The following is a 24,032-nucleotide window of genomic DNA, read 5'->3' as shown; positions in this document are numbered from 1 at the left end:
AGAATCAAATTCAAATCCCTACAGGACAGAAAAACAGTCAAAAATAATGGCTATTAAAGAGCTGGGAAGCTATATTCCTCTTTCTGTCTTACTTTATAAGAGTATGATAATCTTTAATGTAACTGAAAGGACGCAATTCCAAAAAGAAAGAATGAATACTGGTTTTAGCAATGTTATTTCTTAATTAATACTATTCAATTCTGCAAGTAATGATTTAGAATTGAATGGACCTAAAAAAGGAGGATTTTAGGTGGCATAAAGTCCCACAGCTAGGGAAACAAGTCCATTTTCTTCATGTAGGTGGTGAAACTTTCATTATTTGGATATTCTAGCAAATTAACTTTGTACAGGGTTTTCATACAATCAGCAAAAGGACCCAGGGTCATTATCTGGCACAGGATATGGCTCTAGGTGAGCTATGTGTGTAGTACAGAATGGAAATGTTTGTATTCTAACATTATCACTCCAGGAAATGGAAATACACTGGGGTTTCGTCTTCACTTTTGAAATTCTTGTCACTATTGCAAAGCCGTCTTGAGGAACATTTTCGCACAGTTGTATCTTCAAAACTCTATGTCCCGGACAGGTAGGGGAGAAAACATCATCTCATACATTCCTTCTTTTTGTTTCTTCCTGTCAAACTTGGCACTCTCCACTGATAAAAGCCTGTTAGCATTTCGGCTGAGTGTCTGCAGTTTGTGCACCTGGTTCTTAAGAGAACTATGTCTTTCATGAGAAAAAATGTGCCTTTTTTGCATAGAAGAAGGAAAATAGGTTATTCCCTATTACTGCCTTCAGAATTATTGGCATAAAAATAGTAGTGTAACCTTTGTACTTCGACTTCAGTTTCAGCTTTTCCATGTAATCTTCTTTTCAACACATCGGCCTCTCTCTGCTGAGCTTCTTTCCTTTCCTGTTTTGCTCCTCCCCTTCTGCTTCCTCCTCCCTGTTTACCCACAGCTCACTCTGTTGTACAGTTTAACATACTCTCTAGCTCTTCAAGGTATTCTGTCTATGAATCTTTCTATAGCTCTTGTGTTTATTTGGGAATATGAGTTCTACAGGTGGTGGAGGTGCTAGCCAGCAACATATTTTTCAAATTACCATTATTAAAAGTAAATTTCTCTCTTTAACAGAGAAGACATAAACAGGTAAGTGAAGTACTTCTTTTATCCAAAAATCATATTTTAACACATCACAGGCCACTGTTAGTGAATTTTGAAGTGCAGCAGTATGAAAAAATGTATTTATTATCAGCATTATATTTGAAAGTGTTCACCAAAAAAAATTAAAAAAAAAAAAATTAATCACTAACACCAGTAAGTCTTGCTGTTCTCATACAACAGTAAACTTAGTTGGGTTATTCTGTGACTTTGTTTATACAACCACTTTGGATTCTGTAATGTAATTTCCAGCTGTGTAAATAATGGTATTCATAAATACAAGTCTGTTCATTTGTCATTCAGCCTGCATTAACTTTTTCTGTTTGCATGAGCAACATGGTTGCATGAGAACACAGAAGCTCTCTTCTGTTCATACAGTTATTTAAACCAGAAAAGATACCTTTCCTGGTTCACCCTGTAATCACATAAACATCCTATGACAAGTAATTCCATTCAGTCGTTTGAAAAATCTTCAGTAAAATATTAGATGTCATATGTTATCAAGCATAGGAAAAAACTTCCCTTAAGTTGTCTTAAGCTCATAGTGCTTCTACAGTAAGGGAAAAAAAATCCATCATTGTAATTTAAAGCTTTTATTTGTTTCTTCCCTTCAGAAGAATTCTTTTTAGCATTATGTGAAATAATTACAATTGAAATTTTTATCATCAAAAGTGTTCTGAAGTAAACTGAAGGTGGAATGGCCTAAATATAACACTTTGTACTATGATAATGGGTATTCTAGAGACCTGAGAACTGTGTAACACATGAATAATTTGACAATTTCATGTCTAGAGACTCCAGATGGTATGTTTGTTCTTTGGTGGTATGCTGGATGTAAATCAGCACAATCAAGATCAATACACATCCAAGAACATTCTATTTCTATTTTTTCCTGGTCATAGTTACTTCACCTAGTTATTAGACCCTTTTCACAGCATAATTCTGAATGGGCATGATGAGAATTTGCCAGTATTTTTTTTTCTTCCACTATTCTGAAGCTAACAGCTAACTCTGTCATTTTCTAGCTCCTGTAAGCTTGCTTCCACATAGATGATATTCTTAGCTCTTGGATTTCAGCACATTCGTTCAGAAACATAAATGTACTTGCATGTGAGTGTCGAAGAGTAGCACCTGGAATGCTATAAGGAATTCTACAAAGGAATATGATCTATATTAAAGTTACTCAATCAATTCCATAATGCTTCATCAATGCTTCATATGAATAAGCAAACCAAGCAATAAAATTTCTGTTCACTGATACTGGAGGTTCTAATCTGCACTCAGATTTCTAAGTGAACCTATTTCCTTTATGCCTCTGAATGTGCTTATTATACAACAATCAACCACTAAAACTGTTTCCTTAATGAACGAAAATATAGGCCCATGGTTGACATAAGACTTAAATGACTGGACCAAATATATTACCTTTCCTAGGAATTAAAATTTAAAATTTCAAATCAAAAAGTGCCCTTTTTATGATTTATCTTGAGACAGTGTTCAGTGCAGATATCATTGCATTTCTTTAATAATTTTTCTACAGCAGAGTTGTTTTCCAGTTATGGTCTTTTCTTTCTTCACTGTCCTATAATAAAGGTCACTTTGATTTTGACAGTAGTGCCCCAGACTCAACAGAAACCTTGAAGAGTTTGTGGTTTTGGTGTGGAGCAACCAAAACAACAGACCAGAACCACCTGTTACTATTAAAGTTGCTTCTAAGGAGAGTTATTCTCACTGAAAGAGGTTAAATACTCAAATGCAAATTTTCTTCAGAAACAAGTTTCAAGGCTGACCTTAATACTGGAAAATCACAACCATTTAATTAAGGCAACCTCTATTTTTGTGCACTGATTTTAAGACAGGTGAGAAATGCAGTGAAGTAGAGAGGTAAGTCAGAAAATTTTAGACTGTGTGGGCTGATGAGATGATTCATTCTATGATAATGCCACTTTTTGACTTCCTAAGAAATTTCCATAGTTATGTTCAGAGGCAATATGTATTGGCTAATAAACACCTGCAAAAGATTTACACAACTCTGACTGCCTTTCTTGACACAATCCAGGAAACAGATGCTACTTCAAACTCTGAGAACAGATGAAGCTACAGGTATAACCATTACAGTCATTGCTCTATTAATAAGCATAGTATAGGGATGCAGGAAATACTGTGACTTACTGTGGAGCAACTGCACTACTACCATTCTATTTCCATGTCTCTCTGAAGTCCTAGGTACAGCTGCTCTGGTTTGGAAAAATATAATGGTTTAGGACTCTCATTACCCTAAAAGCAAGAGAACAAGCTTCAGTACATACAGCAAGTAGCTGTTTTTTAAAGATTATTGTTAATTCAAGAGCAACTTTATTGAACTTCAGTTTCTGAGCATTTATCTGCTTTCAGCCTAGATAGTGGCTTTTAGTATAGATGTTCTTAATCAGTTAATGTGTTAATCTCTGAAAGCTACAAAATCACATATACTGCATATAGAAATGGAAAATTTCTGTATTGAAAGGTAACCAAAGTAATTACTATATCGAAATTCAAATAATGATGTCAAATCACGTCACAACACACAGCATTATGAAATATTTACCATACAGATATTTGAAACAAGTGGGAAAAATGTGAACAAATATCCCTTTATTTAGTGAAGTCAAAATATTGATCAGTTGTAAGTTTTCACATTACAGGCTTGTTTTTACCATAGCTGCTGCTCTGGATCAGCTGCTGCAGAGTGCAGGCCAGCAGTGATTCACTGACCCAGGACTGAGCTGTGGACCCAAGAGTGCTTCTCAGACCCAGGTCCCTCTGATCTGATCACTGATCTGATACTCTGAGTGCTCACTGTAACCAGAAGAGGGTGTGCTCCACAGTGGTCTTCAGATTTGGCAAATTTTTGTGGTCTGGACACCTAATCCAGAGGGCTACTGGATAAATGGAAATAAATCCATCAGGAAAGACACTCTTCCTAGCCCTTAATGTTTAAAAGACTAAGTCCTTTTTAATAAATTGTTGTTTATTTTGTCCTCCTGGTTTTTTGTTTTCCCAGAGGAAACCTTCATGGTAACGTGGTGTTTGGTAAAGGAACAAACTTAGAAGTCATAAATCTCTTTTTAGTGACAGGCAGTCATAATTAGTAGATTAAAGTAAACTTAAGTGTACTCATCCTCGAATTTCTCAGGTAGAAGTTTTCTCAGTTAATTTTAAAGAATAGTTTACAATACTTAATACAAGGTAAATCTCTGGGTCCATGCCTGTGTCTGTATCTGTGTCTGTTTCATTATGTGTGTATTTCATGGACGAGAAACTACCTTATGCAAAGTCAAAACCACCTCTATCAAAAGGTTTAATTTTATTTCCATTATTGGCTCATTCAGGAAGTGTCGGAGTCTAGAACATCCCTCTGGCCACCCTGGAGGGTTTGGAGACCGGACAGGGGGGTCTGGGATCTGTACAGGGGGGTCAGTTAGACCCACACAGGTCCCAGGAGGACACTGCCTCTGATCCCTGTCCATGGGAGTGAACACTCACATGCAGGAAGAATCACAAATCCTAAGAATTTAAAATAAGTAGTGGATGGTTTATTATAGAATATAAATATAGAAATTAGGATTCTTAGCATATGGGGCTGAAGAGACAAGATGGAGGAATTGGGGAGTGGCCCCTGTCTTCTTTGTTCTTGTTCTCGTCTCCCATCTTGTGCTGAGTTGGGTTTTAGAGATTGGTTTAGAGTAGAACTGACATGTTAGTATAGGTAATAGGTATTGGTAAAATTTTGTAAATAAAAAATACGTCTCGGACAGTGGTTGGGTCAAGGGTGCCGTACATAAGGTACGGGGCTCTCTGATGCGCCCAGTCTGCCGCGTGTCCTGCTCTGCGGAGACACCTTGCAGAGCTGAGAAAGAACTAAGATAAGGTACCCTGCCAGGGAAGTGTTTGGCAGAGCTGAAAAAGGACTGAGATAATGAAGAATAAACAACCTTGGAAATGTGCACCGGCGGACTCAGTTTGTCGTCTCTACCTCTGGTGTGTAACACTTAGGGCAAAGAGAAGACTGAAAACCTTATTACCTCTGGGAACAGCAACCCAGGGGAAACTCCTAGGGAACAGCAACCCTGGGGGAACCCTTATTACCTTGGGGAACAGGAACCCCAAGGAGAATCTCAGGAAAACTACAACCCTGAGAAATGGCACCCCAGATGGGACCCTCAGAAGAAGATAAAAACTCCATCATTCGAAGATAAGAACAGATTCAGCAAGTCGCCGACCTTGGAACTTCAGCCGAACTGACGTGGACCCAGGGCCCAGGGCTGCGTCATCCCACAGCTGCCGGACAGCAAGGGACATCACCGGTTCCAGTTCCACAGCCAGGAAAGACTGCACCTAGGTGAGACCGGTCAAAAACCCAGAACACGGGGGGAATGCATTCCAGAAATAGCTACGTATCTTATTAACTTGGCAAAGCATTACTGCTGCATAATTTGCGGCTTCAATTGAAAGAGTCAGCAGCTCTCTAATAATGGGTTTGCCTCGCAATCCTACAACACAAATCGGAACTAAAGTTCCAGATAGAATTTTGGAAAGAGGTGAACAAAAAAACACTATATCAAAATGCAATAAGGAGAGATAAAAAAAAAAAAGCTCTCAAATTAATGGCATTGGCAAGTGCACTGCTGCAAACCATATTACAGAATTCCAGGGAAGAATTAAAACTCCCACGACAGCAGAGAGGCAAAGAGGAATTAGATTCCCAGCCCTCTGAGAAGCGAGCCCACATGTCGACCGCAACGCCAGAAAAGGGAGGGGATGCTCAAAAGCAGTCTCTAACAGTTCCTTGGACATCCCCCACTCCGCACCTTACCCCGCACCCCGAAAAGAACACTGAAGCGAGCGGCCCGCGGCCGTGCGGCGCAGCTCCCCCCATCCCCCACTGCAAAACAACAGGGGAAAGAGGGGAAAGGGCAGACGGAGCACCAGCCGTGCCACCAAGGCGGGGGGAGGACACACTGCGCGGGGGAGGGCGGCCCGCAGACGCCCTGCACTGGGAAGGAAACAGCCGGGAAGAGAGTTTGGAAACAGGGTGAAGAAATACATTAAGGAGAAGGCAAACTTTCACAGTTGCTTTTGAATCGGTCAGAGCAAGAAAGTGAGGAGAATGAATTGTTTCTGAGTGATTTTTATGAAATGCTGTTTGCACCAAGAATACAGAGCAGGTTTAGTGGCTGTGCGTGCTCGGACAGCTCAGAGCTGGAGCGAAAGCGGCCGGCGGTGCCGCCGTGCATCGCGGGGCGGGGAAGCCGGGATTGGGTCCGCCACTCGAACTTTTGCGGACCCCACTGCACTCGTCGTGCGCCCGGTGGCAGAGGCTGCTGCCTCCCCAGCAGGGAGGCGGAGACGGGGCAGTGCCGCGGCACAGCGCGAGCAAAAGGAGGCTTGTTCCCTCCCCCCCCCGCCCCGTTTTCCCCCCCCCTTCCCCCTCCGCCATGATACGCGTTCCCCGGGAAGGAGGCGCGGGGAGTCCAACACAGACCCCGCCTCCACGTCCCCAAAGCTCCCTCCCTCCAAACATCGAACACGGAAGGACAAAGCACTGCCCCCCCCCCCCCCCGCCCCCCCCCAGCGGGACAGGGAGAGACGAAGGGGAAAAGAATACAAGGATCACAGGCAGCGGTCACCGAGCGTGGGAATGCGGAAGCGCGGGAACGCGGGAATGCGGAAGCGTGGGCAGGGTGCACGCTGATGTCGCAGACGGTGAAAACCGAGGCAGGGACTGGGGGCACCACTCCAGCACAAGCTGCGGGGATGCAGGAAGCGCGGGCGCCGGCGGCATTTGTAAGGAGCGCCAGCGCAAATTAGGGCGGGGCGGACCCTGGGAGAGAGCAGGGAGAGTGCGTCTTTTCGGGCTTTGCCACGCCAAGTCAGGCAGAGGAGGGGCATGGCCACGCCGAAGGCGTTTCGTTCCACGCCCCCATGCCGGCGCAGACAGGGGCAAGGCGGGGCCAGGGTGGGATTTCCCTCTGGGCAGCGTCCCCCTACCCCACCCCCTCGCAACGGGCGTTCTATCTATTCCCTCATAGCAGCAGTGCTCAAGCAGCGGGAGGTCCCGCAGTAACCCCGATGCACAACCAAAATTAAAAGCAATTATGCAGCAATGCCAAGGCATAGAAATAATGAAAACTAAGCAGCAAATATGCTCGCAGCACCCATCCGGCGCGACGTGAGTGACAAAATTGCGAAAGTGCAGCTTTTCAAAGCATGCATCACAAAGATTATAAGTCCCCATCCTCAGAAAGGAGAGGGGAAGATGATGTTGCATGATGGCAACACGTGACATTTAAGATTTATAAGAAACACGCAGCAACGCGCAAAAGCTGCAGTGATCAGGGCAAAGAATTTTTCACAAATATGCCCGTTGTATCACAACATTGGCACGGATTGGCTATGCCAGGGACCCCTCAATGTTTTTTTTATCAAGCCCAAATCCCTCAGCTCAGTCAGAACGGCCTGGCTAGCCGGACAAGCTGAAACTGAACCCAGCCGGTTCAGCATCACCACCATGCATGGTGGAACAGAAGCATTGCAACAATTTCTAAGCAGATTGCACAGCTTCAACAACAAAAATAGTAACAAAGGAAGCTTTCATTAACTCCTGAAGACAACAAAGTTCAAGATATGCTAGCTCAGAAGCAGCAGCAAATATTCACCGTTGGTGACAGCAAGTCAGTTCAAACTCCACATGATTTTTGGACTGTAGCCCAAGCTTCTTTTGCCACTCAATCACAATCATCTTTATTTTCAAAATATTTTTTTTATATAAAAAAAAAAGCAATTATTTCTTCAGTTGAAAGACTGTGCTCTGGAATTTTATCTGAATTTAGCAATGCATTTCCCTCAATCACCCCTTCCAGCATAAGGTAGTCACACCCTTTCTGAATCCTCTGCAAATAATTCCTACACATTTACATCAAGGCTACCTGCTGGGTCAGCGGCATGTTCAGCCGTGATTTCCCTTCACCGTGCCACATAGGTATTATGTGCAGCACACAGAAAAAGTAATACCCCAGTCCTCATAGAGGAGGGGGAAAATGATTTACAATATCCACTCCTCATCCAGGAGAGGGAGAAAAGTTAGAAATGTTAGCAAGCTCCAAAATAGAAGAAAGAGCATCATGGTAAGAGCAATTGAACCACATTCCTGCAAATCCACAGGATGAAAGAGTTATAACAGACTGCAAAGAAATCAAAAAGAAAACACTGAAAGAGAAAAACTGTGATATAGTGAAGCATGGAAAGTATTGTGTTACCAATGACTTATGATCTACAGGATGAAAACTCAAGATAGGGGCAATTGTATCACGATGTGCTCAGAGACTGAAAGAAAGTCAAGCGAGAAAAGGGTTTGAAATTTCTGTACTTCAAACAGTTTTTGAAGGAATGCTAAATGGAGGAAAGCCCTCGATGAACTAAGGAACAAATAGCAGGGAGTGAATGCAACCCTCACCATGTTGCAGGTGGCAGGGGACATACCACATAACAGAGCCAAAATTCAAGCCAGGGATTTGCCACAACAGGTGCAGGCAGACATCAGAAGTACACCACAAAAAACAATTTTGCAAGTTCCATCCATTGAAACACCTGAAAACATCCGTACATATATAATATATACATATACATATACATATATAATAATCCAGCAAGGACCTTCAGAGTCTTTCATGTCATTCCCTGGTTGCCTCACCAAGACAATGAACAGGCAAGTGAACAATGAAATAGCAAAGCTACACCTGCTTCAATTCCTTGCGTTTGGAAATGCCAACGCAGAATGCAGATGCATCATCAATGCAATGCCTGGTGGACTGTCTCAGGCAGAGATGGTGAAGGCAGAGATGGTGAAGGCAGAGATGGTAGAGGCATGCAGTGAAGTGGACACACCTCAGCACGGCACATCAGTGCAGGCAGGCATCTGAAGAAACCAGCTTGAAAGGATCCTCCAAGCCCGGGATGAAGGAATTCTCACAGCACTTCAACAAGTGATTCAACAGAACAGCATGTGGACATTGTAAGAAAAGATCAGAAGAAGAAAATACAATCATTTGTCCCTTTGTTGTGGAGCAATCCATCATTGTGTGAGAAACACAAAATGTGAGAAAGGGACATCCTATCATAAAGAAGAAAAATAGAAAATGAAATGAAAATGAGCTTTTAGCCAGAGTTAATCATTATTTGTTAATTTGAGTTATGTTTCCACATTTTACTGTTGTTGAAATTTTTGTGTGGTTTGGTTCGAGTTTAAGTTACATATTGTTAAATATATAATTCTAAAATTTATTTCAAGTTTGGGCCCTGAAGAGTTTAAATTAAGTTTGTATTTGAGTTTCATGAAGTTTAATTAGTAATTAATTTATATTTTATTGATTTATTATATATGGATTTTATAAGGTTACTGCAAGTTGTAGATTTTTATCAAGCTTTATTTATGTTGAATTCAAGTCTTTGTTGATTTAAAAGGTGATTTACAATTTATAGAAGGTATGTTTGTTTAATTTGCAGAGTTTAGTTATTTTTCTTCAACAAAGAAACAGCTTCAACTGAAATGATGATGATGGAACATTGATAAATAAGATTTGAGGAGAAGATACAATTTGTTAGATCCCTGATTTTATTGTTGGTTATGAATTGTTTCAGTCTTTTGTGTTTAATTTTAAATTAATAAGTGTATGAGAGTTTTGAAATGCAATTTAACATGTTAAGTATTGATACATTCATTATCTAATATGGAAACATATATAAAAATTGATAGTACTTGTAACTTAATATTACAGTTAAGCTTTTATGCTTTGTCATTTATTTATAGGATTTTTCGAAAGGCATTTGTAATTTTGAATCTTTTCTATTTGTTTTTTAACCATTTAAGTATTTCGTAAATGCTGTTGTTGAAAAATGTAGTTGTATTATTAAGTGCAAGTCAGAATTTTTTCTTAAGTTTCATTTTAAGTATATAATTTGTCTCTTTTATAATCAATCTTGTATGTTTTATGCAATGTTTTAGCATGTCCTTTTGAAGTTTCATTTGAATTTTTAACTGTGTTATGCATTTCACTTGAAATGAGATTTTGGGCTTGCTTTGGTACCTCTTGTGTGAGTAGAGACATTGCATTTCAGTTTGTTAAATCTTTAAGTGTTTTTCAGAAGGTCTTGGAGAGAGATACCTGAAGCATCATTGATGATTTTTCCATCAGCTGTTGATCCTGTGATTGTTCCAATTGGTATTCAACTGTTTTCAAGAAAAGTTCCAGGAAAGACGAGCTCCTGAGTGATCTGATCAATTTTTCATCTTAAATTTTAAATGTTTCTTTTATGTAAAAACGTTATGACAGTTTGTTGTATTTGGGGCATTTGATGCTCATTGTTGTTAGAGGATTTATTTGGAGAATGTGCTAAAGAGCATCACTCCAACTTGAAGTTTGAGTTCTGGCCAAACTCTGATTTTAACTTGGACGGATGCTGTTTGCCAACAAAGCCCAGAGATTTCTGCTCCAAAAAATAATATGCAAGTTATTTTGACTTGGCAATTTGATCTTATTAATATAACAGCTGAATCAACTTTGTCGTGAGACCTGATGTCTTGCCCGGGAAAGAACATCGGGGTCTGCACTGAAGGAAAGTGTTTCAGCAGTTTGCAGTCTCTGAGGTGATGGCACAAATGATTTGATAATCACATTTCATTTTCATTGGTATGCCAAATTTTTCCTTTGTGTTGAGCATTTCTTTATAGAATTCTTTTGTCATGCTTTATAGTACTCATGTTATGTTTTATATCTCCAAAAAATTGAAATAACCTCCATGATGCAAAAGGAGAGGGGAGGAATGCTGAGTGTAAATTTAAGCAGAATGTTGAGGAAAAAATAGTATGTTTTAAACTTTTGATAAGTTCTTTTGTAGAGTCCACTTCACCGAGCAGCAAGTGGAACGGGAAGAGAAACGTGAAGAGAATCCTTTAGTCTTGAGCAGAAACCCAGAGACAGGATGGATTGGAAAATCATTTAAATTTAAGGTTTGGGGCAGGGATTGTGCTTGTGTTTTCACAGGAGCCGAAAATGAGCATCAGCAAGGCATGAGAACCTCTGCCAAAGTCAACGACATCAGGCGTTGGTCCAGAAATGGAAAAGCAGGCACACAGACGTGGCTGTCAAGACTGCGGACATTTTCTTCGTTCGGAATGCAAAAGATTTTGGGACTTGGGATTTCTCTGGGACTTGAGTGGTGTTGCATTTCAGAGATTCCCACAGAGAGTGAGGCCTTTGAACAAGCAGTTCAATCAAGTGTTATACTTGTGCATTGTGTTCTCACCGATTATCTTGGGCAGTGGGGTAGTTTCGCCCATGATTCAGTCAAGGAAGAATGGTTGGGAAACTCTGACCAATGTATCAGAGCTGAGCATCTTTCATTTGACATACTCAAGATCAGGGAAATTCTTTTCATCATGTTTTATGAGTTTGTTAGTAGGCAGGTGATTGAACAAGTAGTCGATCCCAGAGAACATCCCTCCAGCAATTTCACAGTTCATTTTCAACCTAGTGGGCAAATGGGATGTTCAAATGAAATTCTTTTCTATGGTTCTTTGTGAACCTCGAAAATGAAAACCTTTGGTTCAGCAAAAGAGAATTTTTGCAGAAAATTTGGTCTTTCCTGGAGTGACACAAAAAAGATAATATCGTAGACGTCACTCCAAATCATATGATTTGTAAAAGTGCATCACCTTAGTGTAACTACACTGAGATGTCAGATAAACTAGCAAGTCAGGTTTCAGTGTTATTCCCGAAAGGAATCCTTTTCATTTGTGAAGACAGGATTCAGTCTGTGCTCCTTGCAGGTGTCAAGGATGGTCCATGCAGCAACAAGAAATGTTCTTTGTTAACACATGTTAACACCCAGCATGACATTGATAAAAGAGCAAGAGAGGAAAGATCTGTTGAACAATATGATCCAAGTTGTGATGGTAATGCAGACAGTATCAGGGATGATTTTAATACTATTGGATCAAAAGGGCTGTTGTCAGAACAAGTATGCCCATGCCACTTCTCTTACACTGAATGATTTGTTAACTGATATTGACAGTGTGAAACAAAAACAGAACAGCAATTGATTATTCATTGCTGATGCTGAGACACAAGTAAATAAGTTTGAAGGAATATCATGAGAACATAAGACAACTGGAAAAAGGCTGTGAACCAACTTATTATAAGAACTGAGCCTTGAATGGATGGAATGTTCAATGTGTTTAACCTTTTATCTTGGTAGAGGGAACTTTTGAGAGTATGTGTGTATTTCCTGTTGAAGTTTGTGATTCTTCTGATGTATGTGCCGTGTTTGCTTCAATGCATACGGCGGGCCAGGAAAAGAGTTGTCAGAGAAGCATTTTTACTGCAAAGAGGAGGGGGAGATGTCGGAGTCTAGAACATCCCTCTGGCCACCCTGGAGGGTTTGGAGACCGGACAGGGGGGTCTGGGATCTGTACAGGGTGGTCAGTTAGACCCACACAGGTCCCAGGAGGACACTGCCTCTGATCCCTGTCCATGGGAGTGAACACTCACATGCAGGAAGAATCACAAATCCTAAGAATTTGAAATAAGTAGTGGATAGTTTATTATAGAATATAAATATAGAAATTAGGATTCTTAGCATATGGGGCTGAAGAGACAAGATGGAGGAATTGGGGAGTGGCCCCTGTCTTCTTTGTTCTTGTTCTCGTCTCCCATCTTGTGCTGAGTTGGGTTTTAGAGATTGGTTTAGAGTAGAACTGACATGTTAGTATAGGTAATAGGTATTGGTAAAATTTTGTAAATAAAAAATACGTCTCGGACAGTGGTTGGGTCAGGGGTACTGTACATAAGGTGCGGGGCTCTCTGATGCGCCCAGTCTGCCGCGTGTCCTGCTCTGCGGAGACACCTTGCAGAGCTGAGAAAGAACTAAGATAAGGTACCCTGCCAGGGAAGTGTTTGGCAGAGCTGAAAAAGGACTGAGATAATGAAGAATAAACAACCTTGGAAATGTGCACCGGCGGACTCAGTTTGTCGTCTCTACCTCTGGTGTGTAACACTTAGGGCAAAGAGAAGACTGAAAACCTTATTACCTCTGGGAACAGCAACCCAGAGGAAACTCCTAGGGAACAGCAACCTTGGGAGACCCTTATTACCTTGGGGAACAGGAACCCCAAGGAGAATCTCAGGAAAACTACAACCCTGAGAAGGAAGTAGTTCTGTAACTTTGATTATTACTTTAAAATAGAGCTGCTATTTTAACTGCAGAGACAAATATATTTAGTCCAAAAGACTAGTGAACTGTCCATATATTTGTGTGGCACAGCTTTCTGTGAAATTGTGTATATGAGATTGTTTCTAGATGTTTTTCTGTTGGCATCATACAAGAAGTGACAAAACTACCAACTGTAAAGAAACCAGAAAGTTTCTTTTGATAAGTAAAAAGAAAATAAAAATTTGAATTTATTTTAAATGTTTTGGATTTGAACAATGCATTTTAATAACTTAGGTAGTCTGCATGAAATGTGTGACAATCTGCTTTCTGATTGAGCTTGGAGTACATAGAATGTGTTTAAAGTTTAAATATTGTATAGTCAGGAACACGTGGATTTTATTAACTTTGAGTTTTTAGCAAATCTGGTGGGGTAACGCAATGAAGATAGCAGAGCAAAATTCAGTCTCACTGGAATTCACGGTGATTTGATTCCTGAAAGAACAAACAGCCCCTACTTCTGCTTGTAGGATGTTTTGCCACCTATATATTAAATTTTTCTACTGATATTGCTGGCTTGTCATCTGTTCATCCAATAGAAGTTTAAGGGTTGAGGGACCATGGTGACCTGACTTGGCTGACTTCCAGACCCCCCACCCAGCCACTCTCTCATTCCCTCACCTCAACAGAAAATGGAAAGAAAAAAAGAAGAAAATGCTTGTGCGTCAAAATAAAGACAAGGGGAACACTTACCAGTTACTGTTCTGAGAAAACTGGACATGACTTGAAAATTAATTTTCTTGGCAACTAAAGTAGAGTTGGATGGTGAGAAGTAAAGAGAAAAATGTAATACACCTCCCTCCTCTTCTCCTTCTGCCCAAGCTCATTGTTGCTCTTTCATTCACTACTTTGCCATCATCCCTGGTGTAGGGGGAGGGGGTTTGGTGTCAGTCCAGAACAGCTCTGTTTGTTATTCCTCCTTATGCTTTGCACTGCTCCAGTCTGGGTCCTTTCCAAGGGTGGTGGTTCCTTCAGAAAATGCTTCTAAGTGGGTCCTCCAGTGTCTGCAATGATAGTTCTCTGCTCTTGCATGATTCTCTCCATAGGCCATGTGGAAATCTCTGCATCAGCACCTGCAGCACCTCTTCCTCCTCCTTCTCTGACTTAGTTTCCTCGAGGTAGTTTCTTTCACTTTCCTCCACCCCTTTCTTCTCTCTCTGGTGTGCAATGTTATTGTTATTTTGCAAATACTCTTTTCCCAGAGGTGCCACCATGCTGACTGAGGGGCTCAGCTTCGCCATGTGATGGGTCCATTGGAGTTGTGTCCAGCACGGGTGCAGTGCTGGTCTCCTGACAGGAGCCACCACTGCAGGCCCTTGCTGCCAGAGCCTGGGCATGGACATCCAATATAAGGACTGAGCATGTGTTATAAATATTGAAAACTCAACCTCTCTCTTCTCTTCTTCCATGTATTCTCCCTCTTTGAAAGGGATAACCTAAATTAGATTTTTACTTAGCCAGCCTGAACTCACAGTACCAGAACTAACAGAAATAGGAAACAAGTACTGACAGAAAACCATAAGCATGTGAGACAGAATAAGAGTTTAGAAGATCAAAGCCCACTGAGATAATCAGTACACCTTGTGGAAGAGTTTAGGTGCCAAGTGTGGCAGAGCCATTGCTAGTGCTAATTGAGTCACTGAGTTACCCTGTGTCCCTTAACTGCATAAACAAAATGATACTGATACTGTGTCTATTGCTACCATTGGTTATTGTTTGGTCCTTGTCAATCTTTGCTCTGTCCTGTTGAGCTACTGGATGTGGAACCATGTGTAGTTTTATTCATACACAGCAAAGGGCATCATAAGGAATCTGAGAGGCATCAAAAAAGAGAATTCTCTGTCTGGATCCTTGGATGTTACTGCACACCAGCCCTAGAGGTAATAGCTATCTGCATAAACACGGAACTCTCATTTGTATGTGTTTTGCTATGTATCTAAGCTCTCTGGCCCCCATGTACTTCAGCTTCCTTCAGTCATTCTGTGCTGAGAATTCTGAAATATTACCAACTATCTTGAGAAGATATATTGTGCAGTTTTAGAACTCTAGGCTCAAATTTTGAATTCTGTATGAGGTTAGCACATTGTCTCCTCCTCAAGGACATGGGAATTTTATTTTCATATTACTTTAATGTAGCCATTCATGTAAAGTTTTATGTTACACTGTATGTAACAAACAGGAATTTACCAGCAAATTATCACAGCCTGCACGAAACAGCCGAACAGACTTTTTGTAGTTTAAATCATGGGATGATCAAGAAGGTACTTCCACTTTGACTTCAAAATTAAACAGGAAGATAACACTGCTATATTCTGGCTCTTTTTGATAGGGGATTCCCTCTTTTAAAGAAGTACTAACCTTTAACACATTCTATTCTGCTTACTCTCTTTCTGCTCTGGAGAAGAGATACCTCATTCACCATGGCTGAGAACAGAGTAACTCTCTTTTGTCAAGGTTCCCTTACAACAGAAGCCGTATATCTGGGAAATATTAATCTTTTCCCTGCCAACTTCTGTGTGCCAGCAAACCACACTAAGGGACATATCACCAGCATTGACTTAGTCTGTTTGTGGACTCTAAAAGACAGCCTTGAAATAGGTCACACGTAGGCTAAATCCTTTGATTGTTACCCTCATAGAGAGAGAAAATTAATTTCATATTGAAGTCTATTTTAATTTGTCTGGGAACACAAATACCATTATGCATTAATGAGAATTGTGTCATTACTTTATGACATTTCTTTAAACAGAATTAAGGTTTGTGTTTATTTAAGGATTTTCATGCCTTCAGGTTTATTTTACTTTTACAGACTACATCTATATTCCCTGGCTTGTAAAATCTTGAGAGAGAATTAGATTATTGTTTGAGCATTTCACTGCAGAATTCTCAGTATTATTTTTTCAGAAGCACAGATTTGAGATGTTAAATACCAGGCATACAAATGAATAAACCAAGGAGATAGGAATAAAATCAGTTGCCATGATTTCTCTTAAAGCCTACATTATATCCAGAAGGTGGTGGTCAGTGGCTCAGGGTCTTGATGCATAACAGTGACAGACGGTATGCCTCGGGGGTCTGTACTGGGACCGGTGTTATCCAATATCTTCATCCATGACCCAGATGGAGGGGTTGCGTGCACCCTCAGCAAGTTTACAGGTGACACCAAGCTGAGTGGTGCAGTTGACACTCCGGAGGGATGGGATGCCATCCAGAGGGCCCTGGACAAGCTCGAGCAGTGGCCCATGGCAATCTCACCAGGTTTAACAAGGCCAAGTGCTGGGTCTGCACCTGGGTCAGGGCAGCCCCCAGTGCCAGCCCAGGCTGGGGATGAACAGACCCAGAGCAGCCCTGCCCAGAGGGACTTGGGGGTGCTGGGGGTGAGAGCTGGACAGGAGCCAGCCGTGGGCACTGCCAGCCCAGAAAGCCAAGGGTGTCCTGGGCTGCACCCAAAGCCCCGTGGGCAGCAGGGCAGGGAGGGGATTCTGCCCCTCTGCCCCGCTCTGCTCAGACCCCACCTGCAGAGCTGCCTCCAGCCCTGGGGTCCCAGCACAGGAAGGACATGGAGCTGTTGGAGAAAATCCAGAGGAAGGACACCAAGGGGATCAGAGGGATGGAGCACCTCTGCTAAGAGGAAGGCTCAGAGACCATTAAACCTGGAACACAGAAGGCTTCTGAAGAACATAACTGTGACCTTCCAGAATCTGAAGGGAGCTTCTCAGAAAGATGGAGAGAGACTTTTTACATGTAGTGCCAGGACAACAAGAAATGGCTTCAAACAGAGAGTAGATTTAGATTTAATTTTAGGAAAATATTCTTTACTTTGAAAGTGATAAGATCCATAAACAGGTTTCCCAGAGATGCTATGGGGTTGTTCAAGGCCAGGTTGGATGGAACTCTGAGCATCCTAATCTAGTGGAAGATGTCCCTGCCCAACACAGTGGGATTGGAATCAGATGATCTTTAAGGTCCCTTCCAACCCATGCCTTTCTCTGATTCTGTGAAATTTGGCATTGCAAGAACAAGGAACATACATGAGTGTTTGGGCACTATGCTCCCAGATTTTCCATCTGTTAGCAACCACAGCTGCTAGAAAAGGGGATGTCAGAGAACTCACTGGGATTACTGGTGGGGATTTCACAAAGGGCTTTGACTTGTGTTCTTTTATGTGCCTATGGAGAGAAAAGGATGGCTGTGTAGATTGATTCAGATCCCAGAAGAGTATCCGAAATGAAGATGTTCATGCTGAACTTCTTGTCTGGCTGAGAGGAAGAGGTGATTTCTGAATGGTACTTGAAGCCTTTTCTCTTTGTATTATTGTTACACAAAGCATTTATTAACTAAATCTCTCTAACTAGATCGTTGTTGTCAAAATTAGCATGCTTGCTCATGCTTCTGAAATTCTCCATGCTCTCCCTCATGGGAAGGAGATAGAATTATGTGGTGTGTGTAAACAGGGATTAATTTAATCTTCAGCCAAATCCACACATTGCTGTGTAGCTGGTTTGCATAGGATTATGAAAATGATTTAATTAGATACAATCAGACATCTTGCTTTTGAAGATACATATATTTCTATTTTTTTTAAAGATTAATTCATCATATCTCCTGATTCAAACTTAAAAGATTAAGAAAAAAATCAAGTTTGCATTGCAGTGCATATACAATGGGAAGAAAAGTTGCTTGGAATCTAGGAAAGGGAGTAGATTTGATGTCATTCTTAAAGCCTCAGCCTTCTGCAAAATGGCCATCTTGCTCAGGGATATATGGTGAAACAACATTCATAACTTGGGACACTTGCTTATTTTGTTTCTCAGCACTGTTCATCACTTGACTAAGTTACATTTATTCTGCAATGCATGAATAGGGTACTGAAAAAAAATCCCTCACACTCCCTGCCGAAAAAAAGTAAACAGAAAAAACAAACATATGGTTCATGTGTTATAAGGAGCTGAAAAAGAAATTAAGTATCAAATGTGATAGTCATAATTTTGAATATGGTAGCTAAGTAATTTTCATCTTAATTTTAAGCCACGTTTCTTTGCTTTTTTTTATGAAGAGAAAATTGAACAGTGCATCTGTTGATAAAGTTTTGACTCATTATTTCCATAAATTGTAAACCAAAGACTGTCATTCTTCTTACTTCCAAATACTTAAAGTCCTTCTCAAGTCAGACATAAGTATGATGTCTCTATGACATCTAAATGACTGAAAAAGCCAAACATAAAAAGTAAAAGGAGCTCTAACTATTGCACTGCAGTCTGGGATTTAGGGAAAAAAGTTTTTTTTTTCGTTGTAATTTTTTTCCCCAAACAATATGTAAGCTATTAGCAAAGGGACCTAAGAAAAAAATTCTTGAAACTTATATGAATATGTTATATTTTGATTCTCTATGTGTTTGCATACCACCTACAATATCAATGCTGTCTCCTGGAACTTGTGAGCCAAGAAGCAGATGCTTAGAAAATACAGTTTGTCACAAGAGAACACCATTACAATAATGATGTAACAAGGAAATTCTCATCTTCCTGATATCCAGACTTGAATTCTAGGATTAGTGTTAAAACTAGCATGTTATTGATAAAACTAATATTGAGTAAGAATGAGACTGATACATGTAAATAGGAAATTTGACAGAATTAAAAAAGAAAGGGAACTTAGGACTTCAGGCCTGATCCTCCTCAAATCAACGAGGAGGATATCGGCTCTGAATTTTTTGAAAGTGCATAAAAGTTTGCATTCTTTTATTGATCTGCTGGTAAATAAAAGGTCATTATTTTGAACTGAACACAAATAAGGAAACAATTTCTGATCAGGTACAGTTAAATTAAAATTGTAGAAATGTACATTCTGTATTTTTTGTAGATAGATTGTGAAATGCAGTGATAACTTGTCTTTTAGATTAAAACCATGAAATTAATCTAGTCTGTCAGTTGGGATAGTGTTTATTATGACATCACTTAGGAAATTTATTCATAAATGTAATGCAAGTAATGAAGAATTGTGGAAGCATTGTAAAATAGGTTAAAACCTAGTAAGAAGTAGGTTTGGGCTAGAGTTATTTGTGTTTATAAAAAAGGTTTCATTTACATTTTCACAAACAGCAAGTGGGAGTGTCCTAGTGAATCTTTATGAAGGAGGAAAGAGCTTGAATTTTTTTGAGGATAGAATGATATAGAAATACTTTAAGCAGCCTGTAGACAACTGAGGTAGAAAGCAGATGAGATTAAGCAGTACAAAATACAAGGTTCCATTTTTTTGACTAATAAAAAATTGTTCCAGAAAATGGAAGTTCATAATTTAAAAATGTCAGAGAAGGAAGCACAGTTACATTAATTAAATGCAGAATGATTGAAGTGCTGATAAGAAAATGGCAAATGCAGTCCTAGGCTGTCTCAGATAAAGTATTTCTTGCAAAGAAATATTAAAGCCATTTGTCCTGTCCTGCTGTAAAACGGGTAGGAGGGGAGGATTCTTTTTGATAGATTTCTCCTAGAAAAATAAAATGCAGACGTGGCAATATTATATCTGAGAACTGTTTATTGATAAAAGAAGAGCAAGTGTTCCTACTGAAGGGGGATAGAAAAGGAACAAAGAGGAGAAAATAGAGATGGAGGGAGAAACAGAAGACAGGGACAGCATCACCGCAAGAATCCCGGGGTGCTCTGCCGACGCCCGATGTGCAGACAGACAGAGCAGAGCGAACGTGCTGCAGGCCGCGATGAGCCCGCGCGGTCCTGGCGCAGGCTGGGCCCATTTCCAGGGAGCAGCGGGCTGCGGGACTCCTGCCCTGCCGAGAGCGGGCTGCCGCGGGCAGGGCGCACTCGCGGAGCCACGGCGATGCCCTGCCGCGGGGAGCCGCGAGGCAGGGCAGGATAGGAGCAGGACCACGGGGAGAAAAACGGGACGGGGGCCAAGCTGAACCTCCAGGTGAGCCTCCGCTCCCTCCATGAAACTCAAAGAAAAATGGCACTGGTTATGTCGCAGTTAACTGCTTCTATGTGCTCAGGCTTCTCCCATAGCTTGGTTTCCCAGGCATTTTTTTCTGCGACATCCAGGCATCTGCCTAACCAGTAAGAGGAGGTCGCTTCTAGTCCGGTTGTGGAAGATTTGTGTCCTCTGATGGACTGAGGCGAAGCTTCCCCAGGTACAGGGTTCCCAGCACACGTGTACAGCCCCCAGCATAAATTTTCATCCCATCTCTAACACACGTTGAAGTGTAAAGAAAAATCAAATTGGTACATTGGTCGCCATTCTACAAAGTACTGAGGAGTCATAATTTTAAATACTATATACACGAAAAATGAATTCAATCTCACTTGATGAAGAGAAAAGGAGTCTACTGGAAAGTAAAGAAGCACAGCTTCTTCACACTAGCCAAACAAGGGCAAAGAAGGGATGTAACAGACATTTATGAATCCAGTGGAAGGGATAAATAAGCTATGAATGAATTGAGATGGGGACTTCTGTAATCCTCAGAGGAATGAGATTCTGGAGTGATCTTTGGAAAAGCGGTGTGAATGAAACACAAAACTTCTTTAACAGATAAAAATTATACTGCAATGTAGATTGTCATTGCTTATGATGTCACAGGACTTAATCTTATGACCTACAAAGTATCCTCCAGACAGGGTCTGGGCACCGAACAATCATGTTAGAGAAAATAGGTAACTCCTCTCAGAGTTTAGCATGAATGTCAACAGATACATGGCAATTTTCAATAGCATAATCACAGTCTGTGTGTTACTAAGCACAACACAGTTTAGAGACAAGAACTTTAAACTAAATATAGCTGTATTTAGCTATAACCTAAAAAACATGCTTTACATTTCATTTGAATACTATATCTACTGTAATAAAATTTGCAATATATAGCAATCTATTTGTAATAATTTGTAATAAATAGATTCAGAATAAAAGAAACAAAAAAAAAATACACATTACTTTCTTTCTGATCCCAAAGTCTCCATGCCAAAATAAATAAAATGAGAGACTACTCTGACATCTGAAAGCTTTTCACGATGATTAAGGTAAGAGTTCTGCTCTCTCTGTAAGTATTCAACACACATTGTGAACAAAACACATTCCAGCACACAGAAGGGACTCGATTACTGTCCTGTTGCTCATCTTTATGCTAATTTGGATAATGCTATTGAGATCTTTTGTTTCTCTGTTGTGTCCCATATATGTCCCATGTATATGGGCTTATATGTCCTGAATATACCTCTCAAGCTCAGAAGAGTCTATGAGGAAAATCTCCTGGATGTCTTTAGGGTATAGAGGCAGAAGATACATCTGTCAGTGGAGGCCTTTTCAGCTTTGAGGATTGCTTATTGCATACAAGAAAATCTCCCTCTGTTTGGAAGAGCTTTCCTCCCTGGCTGACAGATGCCATCTAAGAGAATAGACTTTTAACGTAGATTTATCTTAGTCATTCAGCAAATCAAGGCTTTATATACACCAAGCACAGGCCTACCACAAGATACACTGAAATAAATAATATTCTTTCTGACAACAATTAGCTTTGAAAAATGCTTAAGCTATTGAAATTTAAGGCAGTCTATATTTCAATTTCGTGTTTTATAGTACCTGCACTGAGTCTTTGAATGACATTTTAGTGTCCAGATCTATAAATTTTGCAGTCTCAGGTAACTTAAAACACAAATACTACCAGATTTTTTTTTGTCTGAAAGTGTTTTGTTCTAATGAATGAAGATCCTTTCCACTATATTAATCTTTAAGAGGATGCAATCTCCCTTGTTTGTAATTCTATGCTCTCCTGTGCTTTTTTTCATTGCAGTGCTTATTTTAGTACCTCAGGTATATGAACTTGACATCTTAACTCCCACGTCAACATGAACTGAAGTTATATCCCTCTGGTTTGTTATGGACAATTTTTGCCTCCCTCATTTCTTTTGTTGTCTTATTTCTTCAGTATAAATTAAGTTTTGATTTAATATCAAGAGTGACTATTCTTTTTATTTGCTACTGATTCTATGCCTCTTTTTTATTCCTCTTTTGGGAAAAATTATGCACTCTCTGGAGATGACAAGTCAGACAGTTGAAATGTCAGCACAGCCTCCGACAATGAAAACTATTAAGTACAGAATACATACCTGGACTGGTAGGGAAGTTGAAAGTTTTGTAACTGGTTGTGGTCTACTAAAAGTGTGTAGCAAAAAAAAAAAAAAAAAAAAAAAAAAAGGCAGTGGAACTCTGCTTTATGCCATTGCTTTACTTAATCATCTGTGGTGCAATGTGAACATAGACTTACAATACTACGGGAATGAAAAGCTGTCACTTAAAGATACATTGCATATTTTTTCAAAAATTACTATATTTTTGCTCTGGTTTTGAGGACCAGAGTATGCACAAGACTTCAACCTCATAACTCAGATCAGCCTTCCCTTCAAATTTGCCCTTGTTTTTACCTGTGGTTTAGTTTTAGTTTTAGTTTTAGTTTTAGTTTTAGTTTTAGTTTTTACTTTTACTTTTACTTTTACTTTTACTTTTACTTTTGGTTTTAGTTTTGGTTTTGGTTTCGGTTTTAGTTTTAGTTTTGGTTTGAGTTTTGTTTTTTATCTGAAGATGTTGCTACAGCAATATTGAGAATGTTAAGACTGGAATACATGAAAGTAAGAAAAAAAGTGTAACTTTATTTCTTTCAGCAAAAGTATGAAATTATGCATAAAAAAATGAAGTATTTATTCTCTTCCACAGAAAAAAAAAAAATTGCTACTGTCATAAAACTGTTGCAAGTATCTCATATTGCATGATGATTTACAAGATCAGCCAGCAGTGTGGTCCAGCTGGAGGCAGGCAATTCTATAACCAGATATATTTCTCTCTTGGGAGTGGGAGTGTGTCTGTTGTATTGTCATCTGGGGTATATGTGTTTAGTGTAATAGCCTCATATTATACAGAGATTGTCTTTTCAGTTGGAGTGTGGGTAGGAGAAAAGGGAGGGAATGAAGAAGTTTGTTTTACAGGTAGTGAAGAAATGTATCCCTTCATCAATAAGTTACTCAGATTTCTTCACCTACAGTAATGGATATTCATGTATAAAGATGAATAGTTTGGTCCACATTATACCAAATAGGCATTTCTCTAAATTTAATTGATTTTGACTTCATCAAACACATTAACTGTGCAAAATATGGAAAAATTATCTTCTTTTTTTTTTTTTTTCCTCCCCATAGGCTTAGATGGTACACTAAAAATGTCAGCAGATCTCCTGGAGGCAGCAGGTAAAACTCATTTCTATTTTAAAACTATATTAATTCTGAGTGAAATCAAACTCACTCTCATATATATTAAGGCAAGCAAGTCCTTGGGAAAAATTGCAGATTTTTAATAAGTGCATTTTCAGTAGTTCCATGCACTGTGACAAACTCATAAATCTATTGCTGTCTTTCATCCATTATGGATTTATCAGTTCACATGAGTAGATGTGACAGCTGAATACTGCTGAAATCCATACAGCAATATCTCTGTTACCATGAAAAATGCAACTTGGGCTCAAAGATGAGCTGCCTGGTTTTTTGAAGCTTTTGGACTGTGCTGGTT

At 40.0% G+C, this 24,032-nt stretch overlaps 1 long non-coding RNA gene across 1 annotated transcript; it reads left to right on the top strand.

The window, feature by feature from the left end:
- Positions 1-614: 614 nt before the first annotated feature.
- LOC134563492 (uncharacterized) lies at positions 615-4,183 on the top strand. The gene is made up of 2 exons (XR_010083388.1): positions 615-1,151; positions 3,865-4,183. It is a non-coding gene; the product is annotated as an uncharacterized LOC134563492 (long non-coding RNA).
- The last annotated feature ends 19,849 nt before the right edge of the window (positions 4,184-24,032 follow it).

This window comes from Prinia subflava, chromosome Z (assembly GCF_021018805.1).
Source record: "Prinia subflava isolate CZ2003 ecotype Zambia chromosome Z, Cam_Psub_1.2, whole genome shotgun sequence".
Taxonomy (NCBI): domain Eukaryota; kingdom Metazoa; phylum Chordata; class Aves; order Passeriformes; family Cisticolidae; genus Prinia; species Prinia subflava.
Note: the sequence above shows the minus strand (reverse complement) of the source record. Positions and strands in the feature narration are given on the sequence as shown.